At 46.1% G+C, this 17,002-nt stretch overlaps 1 long non-coding RNA gene across 1 annotated transcript in view; it reads right to left on the bottom strand.

The window, feature by feature from the left end:
- Positions 1–44: 44 nt before the first annotated feature.
- LOC122933932 overlaps positions 45–17,002 on the bottom strand; it is a 32,547-nt gene continuing 15,589 nt past the window's right edge. Inside the window, exon 3 of the long non-coding RNA XR_006388597.1 lies at positions 45–122. This is a non-coding gene — a long non-coding RNA (uncharacterized LOC122933932). The remainder of the gene's footprint in view (positions 123–17,002) is intronic.

Genomic DNA, 17,002 nt, shown 5'->3' with positions numbered 1-17,002 from the left:
GGGAGTAGTAGCCAGATGACACATGACATCCCCCCCTCCTTACACTGCTGATCGCCCCATAAATCCGTCTCCTCTTTTGCTTCATCTTTAACCTCAGCCTTAACATCCATCAGATTTTCATCCTGAAGAAGAGAAATGTAAAATGATCTTTGGTTCAATCTCTTTCTGGTCAGATTCTGGGGAGATTTCAGCTCCATCTACCTGATGGTTCTCTGGGAGCTTCTCCTCTGGACAGTCCTGGGAATACAGAGGACGGGGACATCTCTCGGGGGGATTTCTCCTCCTGGATCTATCTGTGGAGACACAAGCACACAGTGACTGAATACACGGCCTCCTGTAGATCTGTCTATAGATCAGACTCTTCTCTCAGCTCCTAAATAACAATGTTCTGCTCCTCACCAACTTTCTGCTAAACCCCAAGATAATTGAGTCACCCCACATAGAAATCCCAGACCAGCTGCTCTTCCATCCAGAGACTCAGCTTTCACTCCTTCTTCGGATGATCCGCAGGTGGAAGACACATAATAATAATAAACCTGATCACCAGAGCTTACAATCCAAGAGGAGATGGAGACTGAAGAGGAGCGAGGACCCTGATCACAATATATTCAAGAGAAACGAAAAATTGTGGGGCTCTGATCCATTGCTATGACAGCCTTGGGTCTTGTGAAGTCTCCCAGACCTTTCCTAGTAAGCTGCCTGTAAAGTCGTGCCACTAGCAGGGCAGCCAGTAAAAGTCCCATAGACTGCAATTGTATCCTAATGCAATTTATGGTATGAGCGATCAGAAGATCTTATGTACCAGTCCCCTAAGGTTACTAAAAATCATAGCAAAATATTGTAAAATTTTTTAAAAAGAAAACAAAACACAAATATTAATTCAAATCATCTATTTGCCCAATTTTACCTAATAAAATAAACAATAAAAAAATTACATAAATTGTGGTGCCGAAAGTGTCTGAACTAATAAAATATAAAAATATTTTGGTGTGGTGAATGCTGTGACAGAAAAAAATTATAATTTGAGATTGAATCTTTTTTTTCTTTTACCGCCTTGCTGTCACGAGGGTGTCAAGAACCACGCCTGACTCCGTTATACCCGGGGTCAGGAAGTCGCAGCGGTTGGCTGCGCGCTCTATGTAGAAAGATAGGGCTGTTTCCTTATGGTAGCTTTCTGGGTTTGCTTTGCAAACCTTTTTGGCTCATTCAGGGATTCGTAGCTCCTTCTCCTCAGCTGTTCCTTGTCCAGCACTCCCAACCTCCTTATATTCCCCTCTCCCACTTCTCTGGTTGCCAGATATAAAGCTTCCTGCCTGGACTTCTATACTGACCCACTGGAGCTGTGTTGCTGCGTTCTCTGGTTGTTGTTCCAGAACGTTACCCTCCGGATCCCTGTTGGGCCTTTGTGGTCTGCTGTTCACTACCTAGGGCTCATTTTAGGGAAAGCCAGGGTTTAGGCACGTGATCGGCGCACGGGTGAGGAACCCGTCTAGGGACGTCAGGGCAGTCAGGTGCCAGCCGCAAGGTGAGTCAGCGGTCACCACCTTTCCCTCTCCCTTGGGCAGGGCTTTCCCTTTTCCCTCCCTGTGCATGACGCCGGTCATTACATTATCTCTGGCCCTTATTTTGTGTAGGTAAAAAAAATAATATTTTTTTTTTTACCTACTTAGAATCCAGTATGGATCCAATTGCTGCTTTGTCAAATCAATTTCATGGCCTGTCTTTAGAGGTGGCAGGATTGAAGGCGTCGGTCCTCCAGCAACAGCAGCAATTACAACTGACCGCAAGCCCAGCGGTTGCTACAGGTAGCCAGGTTGCGGAACCCAAGGTTGCTCTCCCTGACAGATTTTCTGGGGGAAGGGACAAGTTTGTGACGTTCCGTGAGGCCTGTAAATTATATTTTAAACTGCGCCCTTACTCCTCTGGTAATGAAGAACAGCGGGTGGGGGTTGTTATTTCCCTGCTGCAGGGGGACCCGCAATCCTGGGAGTTCTCTTTACCCACTGATCAGTGGATGATTTACTCTTCGGTCAGTGGATGAATTTTTCGGGGCCTTGGGTCTCATATATGACGACCCTGACCGAGTCGCACTGGCTGAATCAAGATTATGGAGACTCCTACAGGGAGAGCGGCCAGTAGAGGAGTATTGCTCTGAGTTCCGTAGGTGGGCTACGGATACCCAATGGAACGACCCGGCTCTCAGGAGTCAGTTCTGCTCTGGGTTGTCCGAAAGGGTTAAGGATGCGCTTGCGTTATATGAGACCCCCTTTTCCCTTGATGCGGTTATGTCCCTTTCTATCCGAATAGATAGACGCCTTAGGGACAGATTGAAAAACCCGGAGCAATTGGTAACCCCTCCCAAGCAGCAGTTAGTCTGTACGGACTTAGACGAGCCTATGCAGCTAGGAGGAACTACTCGTCAGGTCCGTCCTCCTGAGGTTCGCCGTAGGCGTGGGGTTTGTTTTTTTTGTGGGGAGAGGGGTAATTTCATTAATGTCTGCCCTTCTTTCCTCAAAAACAAAAGACCGTCGGAAAACTACTAACCCCAGGCTGTGTGGAGGATGTCAGCCGGGGGGTATACGTTTCCTCCATACGAACATCGCAATTTGTGTTGCCAGCGGTTATTGTTTTTGGTGTTAAGACGGAGACTATTTCTTTCTTTCTAGACAGTGGAGCAGGGGTAAATTTGATAGATGCCCATTTTGCCCGCACTATGGGTTTGTCTCTCTGTACGCTGCAGAGACCTATTCCCATATTCGCTATTGATTCTGCTCCTCTGTCTCAGAGAAACCTCACCCACATTGTCAATAATTTACACCTTCGGGTAGGGGACCACCATAATGAGATGCTTTCATGTTATGTTCTGGAGGGGCTTCCCACTCCGGTAGTGCTGGGCCTTCCCTGGTTGGTAGCGCACAATCCAGTGGTGGATTGGCAGGCCAGGGAGATATTGGAGTGGAGTGAGAATTGCAGGGAAAATTGCTTAAATAGCAATTGCTTAATCGCCTCCATAGCTACCCTACCTACATTTATTTCGGATTTTGAGGACGTTTTTTCTGAAAAGGGTTGTCAGAAGTTACCAACTCACCGTCCTTATGATTGCCCGGTTAACCTTATTCCCGGCGCAAAATTACCCAAGACCAGGTTATGTAATCTTTCGGGTCCAGAGAGAAAGATTATATCTCCGAGAGCTTGGCTAAGGGAAACATCAGACCCTCTTCTTCACCCGTGGCTGCAGGGTTTTTCTTCGTTAAAAAGAAAGATGGGGGCCTGCGTCCTTGCCTAGATTTTCGCGAATTAAATCGGATAACCATCCGAGACCCTCACCCTCTTCCTCTCATTCCTGACCTGTTTAACCAGATTGCGGGTGCTAGGTGGTTCTCCAAACTTGATCTTAGGGGGGCCTACAATCTGATTCGTATCAAGGAGGGGGATGAGTGGAAGACAGCGTTTAACACCCCTGAGGGGCATTATGAAAATCTAGTCATGCCTTTCGGTCTGACCAATGCTCCTGCCGTCTTTCAACATTTCGTTAATGACATTTTTAGTCATCTAATCGGCAGGTTTGTGGTGATATACCTAAATGATATCTTAATTTATTCGTCTGATCTGAGAACACATGAGGTGCATGTCAGACAAGTACTGCAGGTCCTACGGACGAATGAATTATATGCTAAGATTGAAAAGTGTGTCTTCGCGGTTCAGGAAATACAGTTCCTAGGATATCTATTATCTGCTTCAAGTTTCCGTATGGATCCTAGGAAGGTCCAGGCAATTTTAGGTTGGGATCTTCCTGGGAACCTCAAAGCACTGCAACGGTTCTTGGGCTTCGCAAATTTCTATAGAAAATTCATAAAAAATTATTCAGTTATTGTAAAACCCCTTACTGACATGACTAGGAAGGGGACTGATTTTTCTAAATGGTCTGACGCCGCTAAAATGGCATTTTCCTCTCTGAGAGGTTTACCTCGGCACCTGTACTAGTCCAACCTGATGTCTCCCAGCCTTTTATTGTTGAAGTAGATGCGTCAGAGGTGGGAGTGGGGGCTGTATTGTCTCAGGGTCCGTCTCCTGGCAAATGGCGTCCTTGTGCTTTCTTTTCTAAAAAACTATCTGCAGCAGAACAGAACTACGATATTGGCAATAGGGAACTGTTAGCTATTAAACTAGCGTTTGAAGAATGGCGTCACTTTTTAGAGGGGGCAGTCCACCCCGTCACTGTGTTTACGGACCACAAAAATCTGCTGTACCTCGAATCAGCTAAGCGTCTCACCCCTAGACAGGCTAGGTGGTCGCTATTTTTTACCAGGTTTAACTTTGTTATTACCTATCGTCCTGGGGCAAAAAATACCAAGGCTGATGCACTCTCTCGTTGTTTCCCTGGAGGGGTAATGTGAGTGATCCGGTACCCATTCTACAAAGAGGAGTGGTTGTCTCTGCGGTACACTCTGCTCTGGAGGGGAAGGTGTTAGAGGCCCAGGGGGACGCCCCGGTCTCTTGCCCCTCAGAGAAATTGTTTGTACCGTTGAACCTGCGTTTCGAATTATTAAAGGAACATCATAATTCGGCACTTGCTGGGCACCCGGGTAGTAAAGCAACCTTGGAGCTATTGTCTCGTCGTTTTTGGTGGCCAAGGTTGCGTCAGGATGTATTGGATTTTGTGTCTTCTTGTTCTACCTGTGCGCGCGCAAAAGTCTCTCATACACGTCCTGCAGGGTCTCTATTGCCACTTGTCATTCCCAATAGGCCATGGCCACATCTGTCAATGGATTTCATCACTGACTTACCTTTGTCTGCGGGTAAAACAGTTATTTTGGTAGCAGTGGACAGGTTTAGCAAAATGGTACACTTCATTGCGTTACCCGCACTACCTAATGCTAAGACTCTTGCTCAGGTATTTATCAGTGAAATCGTGAAGCTTCACGCGGTCCCTTCCGATGTTGTTTCGGATCGGGGAACCCAGTTTATTTCAAAATTTTGGAAAGCTTTTTGTTCCCGTCTGGGGGTACACTTGTCATTTTTCTCAGCTTTCCATCCTCAGTCGAATGGACAGACTGAGCGTACCAACCAAAACCTTGAGACATATCTAAGGTGTTTTGTGTCTGAAAATCAAGAGGTGTGGTCATCATATTTACCGTTTGCCATAAGTAATCGCCGTCAGGAATCCACTGGCAAGTCACCATTTCTTGGTGCATATGGTTTTCATCCCTAATTCTGTACTTTCAAAGACGGGGGGTCTTCTGGGGTTCCCGAAGAGGAACTGTTTTCGTCATCTCTTTCATCGTTATGGCAGAAAGTGCAAGTTAACTTGAAAAATATGGGAGGTAAATATAAATGCATGGCTGACCTAGGAGTGAATGACTATGTGTGGTTGTCTACTAGGAATATTAAATTAAAGGTTCCCTCTTGGAAACTGGGTCTTAGGTTCATTGGCCCTTACAAAATTATAGCCATCATTAACCCCGTGGCTTTCCGCCTGGAGCTACCTCAGACTTTTAAAATCCAAAACGTCTTTCATAAGTCATTACTCAAGAAATATGTTCTACCTCTAGAACAGTCACCGCTGCCACCCCCTCCTGTTGTTGTGGATGGTAATCTAGAGTTTCAGATATCCAAAATTGTTCATTCTCGTCAGGTCCGCCGCTCTCTTCAATATCTGGTGCATTGGAGAGGTTACGGTCCAGAGGAAAGAATGTGGGTTCCTGCGTCTGAGGTAAACGCCGACAGGCTAGTTCGGGCTTTTCATGCCTCTCATCCTGAGAGACCTGGTCCTGAGTGTCCGGAGGCCCCTCGTAGAGAGGGGGGTACTGTCACGAGGGTGTCAAGAACCACGCCTGACTCCGTTATACCCGGTGGCAGGAAGTCGCAGCGGTTGGCTGCGCGCTCTATATAGAAAGATAGGGCTGTTTCTTTATGGTAGCTTTCTGGGTTTGCTTTGCAAACCTTTTTGGCTCATTCAGGGATCCGTAGCTCCTTCTCCTCAGCTGTTTCTTGTCTGTCACTCCCAACCTCCTTATATTCCCCTCTCCCACTTCTCTGGTTGCCAGATATAGAGCTTCCTGCCTGGACTTCTATACTGACCCACTGGAGCTGTGTTGCTGCGTTCTCTGGTTGTTGTTCCAGAATGTTACCCTCCGGATCCCTGTTGGACCTTTGTGGTCTGCTGTTGTCGCCCACCTGGGTTTATGTGTTTGTCTGTATTGTCTGTCCTCTCCCTGGTGTCTCCCTCTTAGTGCAGTGGTGCGGACTAGCGATCCCACCGGCCCGTTCACTATCTAGGGCTCATCTTAGGGAAAGCCAGGGTTTAGGCACGTGATCGGCGCACGGGTGAGGAACCCATCTAGGGACGTCAGGTGAGTCAGGGGTCACCACCTTTCCCTCTCCCTTGGGCAGGGCTTTCCCTTTTCCCTCCCTGTGCGTGACGCCGGTCATTACACTTGCCTCCCCTAATAAAAAGTAATAGAAAGTTGTATTTACCCCAAAATGGTCTAAATAAAAAAAATAATAATACACCTCGCTTTGTAAAAGAACAAACCCTCACACTGCTCTTTAGGCAGAAATATAAAAAGTTATTGGGAATGGAATATGGTTTTCTTGAAGTAAAATAAATGAGAAACTTGGTATGGCAGCAAACATATTAACCCTTAGGATAAGCTTGTCATGCCACTTTTAGAGCATAGTAAACACTGTAAAAACGAATTAAAAAAACCATGACATAATTGTGATTTTCTTCAATTTTATCCCGTAAAGATTTTTTTTTTCCTGTTTTGCAATTCAAGCGATGTTAAATCAAATTGTCCCATTAAACAATACAACTTTTCTCACAAAAAATAAGCTTCAAAGTGGCTGTGTGAATTGAACATTCAAAAAGGTGTAGCTCTTGGTCAGCACGTCCTTGGAGAGGTGTCTCTGTAAGGTGTGTGCACACTCAGCTCTGGCCTCCTAAAAGTCCAACATGAACATCTAACTTTGTCCCCAGTCAAATCCCTGAGGGTCCCTGGGTATTTGAGGCAGCCTCCCCTACCTCACCCACCCTGCCTGAGCTTTAGGTTCCCTGGTGACCAGAAAAAGTGTTTGGAAGTCTAGTGCTTCTGCGATTCTCCTGTTGTTCTCCAGCTATGCACCCATCCAGCCTGTGTGTTCCTGCATTTCCAGTTCTGTTCGTGTTTAAGTTAACTCAGTCTGTATACCTTGTCCATGCTCCTGCCAAATACCCAGCCTTTGGTTTTCCTAAATCTTGAGTTCCCGGTGCTTGCATGACAGTCCGTGACCCCGGTGGGTCAGCTTCCAACTACACTGGCACTATTCCAGGAGAAAGCGGCCTGGCTGTTCCCTCGCAGCGAAGTCCAGATTCCTGGTTAAAGTGTGAACAGCAGGGGAGCGCCAGGATAACACCTTAAGGGTCAGTTCAAAATCAAACCGGTTAGTTGGCACAGTGGATCCACACTGATCCGTAACAGTAGGCACAGATCAAGGACCCCGCTGTCAAAAGAAGAACTTCAGAGTTAAAATCCAAGACTTTATTTCATCCGTTAAAACAGGCTCATGGTCTCCAGTCTGCGCATTGTGAAATATACTGTTTCTTGTTCATGACCTGCAATACAAGTGAGGAGACTTACCGTATTTTTCGCTTTATAAGACAAAGTGGGAGGAAAAATGCAGTGCGCCTTATAAAGCAGAAAATCAACTGGCCAGCAGTATTGCAGGATTTTACTTTGCCTGCTCCTGATCCTGCGATTTAAGTGTGGGACGGGCGCCAGCAGTTAAACATTAAACTGAATGCAGCCAACCCGCACGTCCCTAATACGTAGCTGCCGCCTGGGTCCGCTCCATAGAAGAGGAGAGAGTAGAGCAGTTCTCCTTCTCCTCTGCTTTGTCGCCCACATATACTGCTGATTGGTGGTGAGCACAGGCGTGAACTGCTGCCTCCGCCAATAAGCTTACCCCTCCCTCCAGCCCGGCCATGAACGCCGCCGATGTGAGATAGGAGGAAGGAAGGAGTTGTAGTGGCCTCCGTCACCCTGTGCTATCCCCTGCACTGTCACCTGAAGGCCCTAGGTGAGTGACAGGTCAGGGACCAACTTCCGTATGAAATCCTGTGCCTCCGCATGCGCATTGCAAGTCCCTGTTCCTCTGCCCATAATGGGCAATGCAGTGCGCACGCGCCGGGAATGTGTGGAGCGGCGAGGGATTTCAGACGGAGAGGAGGAGGTAATCAGAGGGGTGAAAGAGGAGGGGTTTGTTAAGCAAAGCGCCAAGGCGCCAGCCGCATGAACGCCACCCCTGGGCACCTTCACAACCTAATTACCATATGGTATAAAAGTGTTTTTTGGAGCAAATCGGCGATGGACTGCAATTTGAAAGGTACCATAGTAATCTGGGGAAAGTAATGGAGAACCTGATCTGAGTGGTCTCTGTAATGGTCATATTTGGTGAAAGACTCCCTTTAAATTGTGACACAGATCATGCCATATACAGGACATTTTGCACTTGGTGTCAAAAATACGGCATAGGCTCCACCATCACAAAATTAGAACAGCAGTGTCTCCGACATTACCAAAAACAAAAACACGGCATCAGGAGCAGATAAACATTTTGTGGAAGAGCATGCAGGATCACCGGAGTCTTTTAGATTACATGGTACAGAAAGGGTTAACAGACCCCCTAGAAGAGGTAACTGGCAGAAGTTTGTTTTAACCACTTCAGCCCCGCTAGGTGAAACCCCCTTCATGACCAGAGCACTTTTTACACTTCGGCACTGCACTACTTTCATCGTTTATTGCTCGGTCATGCAACTTACCACCCAAATGAATTTTACCTCCTTTTCTTCTCACTAATAGAGCTTTCATTTGGTGGTATTTCATTGCTGCTGGCATTTTTACTTTTTTTGTTATTAATCAAAATGTAACGATTTTTTTGCCAAAAAATGACATTTTTCACTTTCAGCTGTAAAATTTTGCAAAAAAAACGACATCCATATATAAATTTTTCACCAAATTTATTGTTCTACATGTCTTTAATAAAAAAAAAATGTTTGGGCAAAAAAAAAATGGTTTGGGTAAAAGTTATAGCATTTACAAACTATGGTACAAAAATGTGAATTTCCGCTTTTTGAAGCAGCTCTGACTTTCTGAGCACCTGTCATGTTTCCTGAGGTTCTACAATGCCCAGACAGTAGAAACCCCCCACAAATGACCCCATTTCGGAAAGAAGACACCCTAAGGTATTCGCTGATGGGCATAGTGAGTTCATAGAACTTTTTATTTTTTGTCACAAGTTAGCGGAAAATGATGATGATTTTATTTTTTTTATTTTTTCTTACAAAGTCTCATATTCCACTAACTTGCGACAAAAAATAAAAAATTCTAGGAACTCGCCATGCCCCTCACGGAATACCTTGGGGTGTCTTCTTTCCAAAATGGGGTCACTTGTGGCGTAGTTATACTGCCCTGGCAATTTAGGGGCCCAAATGTGTGAGAAGAACTTTGCAATCAAAATGTGTAAAAAATGACCGGTGAAATCCAAAAGGTGCACTTTGGAATATGTGCCCCTTTGCCCACCTTGGCAGCAAAAAAGTGTGACACATCTGGTATCGCGCCGTACTCAGGAGAAGTTGGGGAATGTGTTTTGGGGTGTCATTTTACATATACCCATGCTGGGTGAGAAAAATATCTTGGTCAAATGCCAACTTTGTATAAAAAAATGGGAAAAGTTGTCTTTTGCCAAGATATTTCTCTCACCCAGCATGGGTATATGTAAAATGACACCCCAAAACACATTCCCCAACTTCTCCTGAGTACGGCGATACCAGATGTGTCACACTTTTTTGCTGCCAAGGTGGGCAAAGGGGCACATATTCCAAAGTGCACCTTTCAGATTTTGCAGGCCATTTTTTACACATTTTGATTGCAAGGTACTTCTCACACATTTGGGCCCCTAAATTGCCAGGGCAGTATAACTACGCCACAAGTGACCCCATTTTGGAAAGAAGACACCCCAAGGTATTCTGTGAGGGGCATGGCGAGTTCCTAGAATTTTTTATTTTTTGTCACAAGTTAGCGGAAAATGATGATTTTTTTTTTTTCTCTTTTTTCCTTACAAAGTCTCATATTCCACTAACTTGCGACAAAAAATAAAAAATTCTAGGAACTCGCCATGCCCCTCACAGAATACCTTGGGGTGTCTTCTTTCCAAAATGGGGTCACTTGTGGCGTAGTTATACTGCCCTGGCAATTTAGGGGCCCAAATGTGTGAGAAGAACTTTGCAATCAAAATCTGTAAAAAATGACCGGTGAAATCCGAAAGGTGCACTTTGGAATATGTGCCCCTTTGCCCACCTTGGCATCAAAAAAGTGTCACACATCTGGTATCGCCGTACTCAGGAGAAGTTGGGGAATGTGTTTTGGGGTGTCATTTTACATATACCCATGCTGGGTGAGAGAAATATCTTAGCAAAAGACAACTTTTCCCATTTTTTTTATACAAAGTTGGCATTTGACCAAGATATTTTTCTCACCCAGCATGGGTATATGTAAAATGACACCCCAAAACACATTCCCCAACTTCTCCTGAGTACGGCGATACCAGATGTGTGACACTTTTTTGCAGCCTAGATGCGCAAAGGGGCCCAAATTCCTTTTAGGAGGGCATTTTTAGACATTTGGATCCCAGACTTCTTCTCACGCTTTAGGGCCCCTAAAAAGCCAGGGCAGTATAAATACCCCACATGTGACCCCACTTTGGAAAGAAGACACCCCAAGGTATCCAATGAGGGGCCTGGCAAGTTCATAGAATTTTTTTTTTTTTGCATAAGTTAGCGGAAATTGATTATTTTTTTTTTTTTCTCACAAAGTCTCACTTTCCGCTAACTTAGGACAAAAATTTAAATCTTTCATGGACTCAATATGCCCCTCAGCAAATACCTTGGGGTGTCTTCTTTCCAAAATGGGGTCAGTTGTGGGGTGTTTGTACTGCCCTGGCATTTGAGGGTCTCCGCAATCATTACATGTATGGCCAGCATTAGGAGTTTCTGCTATTCTCCTTATATTGAGCATACGGGTAATGAGATTTTTTTTTCCGTTCAGCCTCTGGGCTGAAAGAAAAAAATGAACGGCACAGATTTCTTCATTCGCATCGATCAATGTGGATGAAAAAATCTCTGCCAAAAAAAAAAAATGGAGGGGAAAGGCGTCTGCCAGGACATAGGAGCTCCGCCCAACATCCATACCCACTTAGCTCGTATGCCCTGGCAAACCAGATTTCTCCATTCACATCAATCGATGTGGATAAATAAATCATTGCCGGGATTAATTTTTTTTTTTAAATATATATATATATATACACAAAGTGCTTGCCAAAGCATAGGAACGCCGCCTCCTCCTCAGCTCGTATGCCTCGGCAAACGTATCTGTCACTGCAGAGGAGAAAATCCCGTCTTGCAGCGCCGCATACACCGACTTGTGTGTAATCTGACAGCAGCGCAATGCTTCTGTCAGAATGCACATCGGTGCTGCAGCTAGTCAATCGGTTGGTCCACCTGGAAGGTAAAAAAAGAAAAAAAAAAAAAAAAGAAAAAACCAGGCCGCAACGCAATAATTTTATTAACTTTGCAACAGAACATGTAACTTTAACTTTTTAACTGAACATTAACCTTTTTGCTTACTGGTCTGTTTTTTTTTTTTTTTTTTTTTTTTTTACCTTTATAGAACAAACCTCTCCTTCCCCATGGGTCAATGTGCAAAGCGCAAATCGCCCAAAGATGTGGCGAAGTGCGTTATGCACTTTGTCCCATGTGAAAGGAGACGTTTGCAGCAGCAGTGAGTGAATGGGCCCTAATAGCCCTGTGTGCCTGTCCTGGTGAGATGATCCCTATGCTAATAGTGTACCTGTGAGTGGTACTTCCGGAAACACTCTCCAAAGCATAGGGCAGGGTGGTCCGGACAGTCAGGACAGAAATAGCGGGTGTCACGCCTTATTCCACTCCTGCTACAGACACGACATCTTTTTCGGGGTGACGGTTGGGTTGAGGTACCAGGAACGACATTGGGGAAATGTCGCTCGTGTAGACGGCTAACTACACTGGTGGTTGGGGCCACGGAACCTCCTGGATACAGGAGGTTCTCGATGATCTCTTCCTGAAATTTGAGGAAGGATCCAGTTCTCCCAGCCTTACTGTAGAGAACAAAACTATTGTACAGAGCCAATTGAATTAAATATACAGACACCTTCTTATACCAGCGTCTGGTTCTGCGGGAAACTAAATACGGAGACAACATCTGGTCATTGAAGTCGACCCCTCCCATGTGGAGGTTATAGTCGTGGACTGAGAGGGGCTTTTCAATGACACGGGTTGCTCGCTCAATTTGTATTGTCGTGTCTGCGTGAATGGAGGAGAGCATGTAAACGTCACGCTTGTCTCTCCATTTCACCGCGAGCAGTTCTTCGTTACACAGTGCGGCCCTCTGCCCCCTTGCAAGACGGGTGCTAACGAGCCGTTGGGGGAAGCCCGCTCGACTAGTTCGCGCGGTACCACAGGCGCCAATCCGTTCTAGAAACAAATGCCTAAAGAGGGCCACACTTGTGTAAAAATTGTCCACATAAAGATGGTACCCCTTGCCGAATAAGGGTGACACCAAGTCCCAAACTGTCTTCCCACTGCTCCCCAGGTAGTCAGGGCAACCGACCGGCTCCAGGGTCTGATCTTTTCCCTCATAGACCCGAAATTTGTGGGTATAGCCTGTGGCCCTTTCACAGAGCTTATACAATTTGACCCCATACCGGGCGCGCTTGCTTGGGATGTATTGTTTGAAGCCAAGGCGCCCGGTAAAATGTATCAGGGACTCGTCTACGCAGATGTTTTGCTCTGGGGTATAAATATCTGCAAATTTCTGGTTGAAATGGTCTATGAGGGGCCGAATTTTGTGGAGCCGGTCAAAAGCAGGGTGGCCCCTGGGACGGGAGGCGGTGTTGTCACTAAAGTGCAGGAACCGCAGGATGGCCTCAAAACGTGCCCTGGACATGGCAGCAGAGAACATGGGCATGTGATGAATCGGGTTCGTGGACCAATATGACCGCAATTCATGCTTTTTTGTCAGGCCCATGTTGAGGAGGAGGCCCAGAAAAGTTTTAAGTTCGGAAACTTGGACTGGTTTCCACCGGAAAGGCTGGGCATAAAAGCTTCCCGGGTTAGCGGTGATAAATTGTGTGGCATACCTGTTTGTTTCGGCCACAACTATGTCTAAAAGCTCCGCAGTCAAGAACAGCTCAAAAAATCCCAGGGCCGAACCGATCTGGAGTTCGGGTTGAGACGGCTCAGACTGGGCAGTGAAAGGGAAAACTACAGGTGCGGCTGAAGTTGGGGACTGCCAATCAGGGTTTGCCAGCACCTCTGGGATTCTAGGGGCTCTACGGGCACGTCTTTGCGGTGGCTGCGACGGGGTCACTACTGCACGTGCCACCGTACCAGCTTCAACTGCCCTTCTGGTGCTCGCTACTTCACCAGGTTGTACGGCAGTGCTGGTACTAGGTCCAGGGAGGGCTGGGCTGCTGGTGTATGCCTCACCACGTAATCCGACAGCACCAGCCCCACTCTGCTGCTCTTGAAGCGGATCCTGCGCAACCTGCGGTCTAGCGACACGGGGCCGGGTACGCCTGGTGGTATCAGGGACCTCAGCCTCCTCGTCCGAACTTTGGGTCAGAGAGCCACTGCTTTCTACAGGTTCGTATTCTGACCCGCTGGATTCATCAGATGAGGGCTCCCACTCCTCATCCGACTGGGTCAGAAGCCTGTAGGCCTCTTCAGAGGAATACCCCCTGTTAGACATGTGGGCAACTAAATTTAGGGGTATTCCCTGAGACTACCCAAGAAAAAAAAAGCAAGCCTGTCTTACAAAGGGGAGGCTAGCGAAGTACCGGAGGCCGCTGCGGTTGATAAAAAATATCAAAACTGATTTTTTTATCGCCGCAGTGCGTGTAAAGTGAATGTGCAGTGATCAAAAAAACATTTTTTTTTTGTCACTGCGGTGGGGCGGGTGTGGGCGAACGCACGTGTGGGCGACCGATCAGGCCTGATCGGGCAAACACTGCGTTTTGGGTGGAGGGCGAACTAAAGTGACACTAATACAATTATAGATCTGACCGTGATCAGTTTTGATCACTTCCAGATACTATAAAAGTACAAATGTTGATTAGCGATACGCTAATCAGCGAATAACGGACTGCGGTGCGGTGGGCTGGGCGCTAACTGATCGCTAACTACCTAACCAAGGGACCTAAACTATACCTAAAACCTAACGGTCAATAACAGTGAAAAAAAAAAGTGACAGTTTGCACTGATCACTTTTTTCTTTTCACTTGTGATTGACAGGGGTGATCAAAGGGGTGATCAAAGGGTTAATTGGGGTTCAGGGGGGTGATCAGGGGCTATAGTGTAGTGTTTGGTGTACTCACTGTGAAGCCTGCTCCTCTGCTGGATCCAACCGACGAAAAGAACCAGCAGAGGAGCAGGCAGCCATATAACAGATCATATTTACTAATATGATCTGCTATCTGGCACTTTGATTGGATTTTTTAAAAATCAGCAACCTGCCAGCCACGATCATTGGCTGGCAGGTTGCTGACGAAATACTTCTCGATTAAATGCCGGCGCGAACTGCGCACGCGCGGGCGCATACTCGCGTCATCTCGCGTCTCGCGAGATGACGCGTATATGCGTGACTGTGCGCAGCGCTGCCACCTCCGGAACGCATATGTGCGTTAGGCGGTCCGGAGGTGGTTAAACAATAAAGCCTTATGAATTATGCGATTGGGAACTAGATACCCTGCCGGCTTAACCCCATCCCGACCTGGTCGGGTCTTTAAAGATGGCTGCTTCATACAGCAGACACCCACGGCTAATGTCCGCGGCCGGTGGTAATACCGGTCATGGACATTTTACAATTCAGATGCCGTGGTCAATCCTGACCACGGCATCTGAGCGCGCAAAATACCGGGAGTGTGCGCTGTCGGTGGTGCCCATACGGCAAAAAACGAGACGGAAAAAAGCATCAAAATGGCCGATTCACGGTTTTTGACCGCTTCATTCTCTAAAAATATTTTTTTTATAAAAAGTGATCAAAAAGTCATACACACCCCAGAATGTTATCAATGAAAAGTACAGATCACCCCGCAAAACATTAGTCCCTAAACAGCTCTGTACACATAATTACAAAAAAGTTATAGAAGTCAAAATATGGCGACGAAAAAAAGTTTTTTCCAACTTTTTTATTACTATTTTATTAAAACGCAAGAAAAACGATACATATAAGTTATCGCCGGATTCATAATGACGTGTAGAATGAAATTAACTAGTCAGCTTTATCACACATCGAATGTCATAAATAAAAAACTGAGGCGGAATTGCTTTTTTTTCTCCAACTTTACCCCATTTGGAATTTTCTTCCCGCTTCCCAATACATCTTATTCAATATTAAATGGTGGCGTTGGAAAGTATAACTTGTCCGGCAAAAAACAAGCCCTCACACGGCTATGTGAACAGAAAAATAAAAAAGTTCTGGCTCTGGGAAGGCAGGGAGCGCAAAACGAAAACGCAAAAACAAAAAAAGGCAGAAGGGGTTAAATTATAAGAGTGATTTATTATACATCTATTCAAAACTACCGTTATTTAAAGCCTATTTTATTGTTCTATATTTATGGCAATGCCACCATATTCCTATATTGTCTCGGCTCACGTCCATGTAGCAATCTTGTCTGCGTGTTTTTTGTCCCACGCAATAATTACAGGTGTTTCGTCTTGTATGGTTTGTAAACCTCTGTATTGCAGGTCGTGATCAAGTTTCGAAACGCGTAGACTGGAGACTGTGTACCTCTTTTGAAGGATGAAATAAAGTCTTGGATTTTAACTGGAGTACTCTTTTTGAATGTTGCCCGCCATGGTCGACGGTCTTTTTCACCATGAGGAGCAAGAAGTCTGCTTTATGTGCGATAAAGGTGGTGAGCGTCTCTGAACTGTGTTTGCAAAGACCTTGCTGATCCATCCCCAATAGGCATGTCAGAAGTCCTCCAAGAGGTTGAACAACGACGCGAAAGTCAGAAGCAAATAATATCCTATCTGCAACATGTCTCAGCCTGTCCGGATTCTCTGACTGTAACCGCATCGGTACCGCAACAACCAGCAGCTCTTACTCTGCCAGCCATCTGCGGAGGAACCGGTCTCAGATTGCAATGGTGATCTTGCAGTTATTGCTGCATCAATTCCCTGCTGAATGGGCCAAAGTAGCCTTTATTATTTCTCATTTGGGTGGAGAGGCCCTGGCATGGGTACATCCCATATAGAAGAGGAACGGTGCTGCCACTAGTAACCTGTATCTTTTTCTGGACTCATTTCAGAAAATGTTTAAAGAATCTGCGCGTGCTTCTGCATCCTCCACTCTACTCTGCCTCTGCCAAGTCTCCCATACTGTAGGCCAATATGTGATCCAGTTCCGAACCCTGGCCCCGGAATTGGCCTGGAATGATAAAGCATTAGTCACAGCCTTTTGGGAGGGGCTCTCCAGTCGAAAAGGTGAGTTGGCTGGTAAGGACAAACCTACCTCTCTGGATGTCCTGATAATTTTGGCCAACTCGATAGACATGTAGTTCTTGGAATGTGCCAAGCAGATGGGTCAAAAGAGAAGATCCTTTCAACTGGCACCAAAATTTAAAAATCATAATCTTTTTCACCAGCTTCTGTTCCCGAACCCATGCAGGTGGACAGAGTAAGGCTGTCTGATGAAAAATATAACCACAGACCTACCAATAGACTGTGCCTGTACTGTGGTGGCAGTGGTCACTTTGTCTGCATCTGTCCTCAAAAGCAAGAAAACTCCAGAGCCCAGGGCCAGTTGGAGAGTGAAGTGAAGATCAGTCCTCGCCAGAGCCATCTTTTCCAGTGACTTTGTCCTATGGTGGTACTCGGTTCACCGGGTGAGCCCTCCTTGATTCTGGTTCGGCAGGTATCTTCCTG

This window comes from Bufo gargarizans, chromosome 4 (genome assembly GCF_014858855.1).
Source record: "Bufo gargarizans isolate SCDJY-AF-19 chromosome 4, ASM1485885v1, whole genome shotgun sequence".
Lineage (NCBI taxonomy): Eukaryota > Metazoa > Chordata > Amphibia > Anura > Bufonidae > Bufo > Bufo gargarizans.
This window is presented reverse-complemented; position numbering and strand designations above follow the sequence as displayed.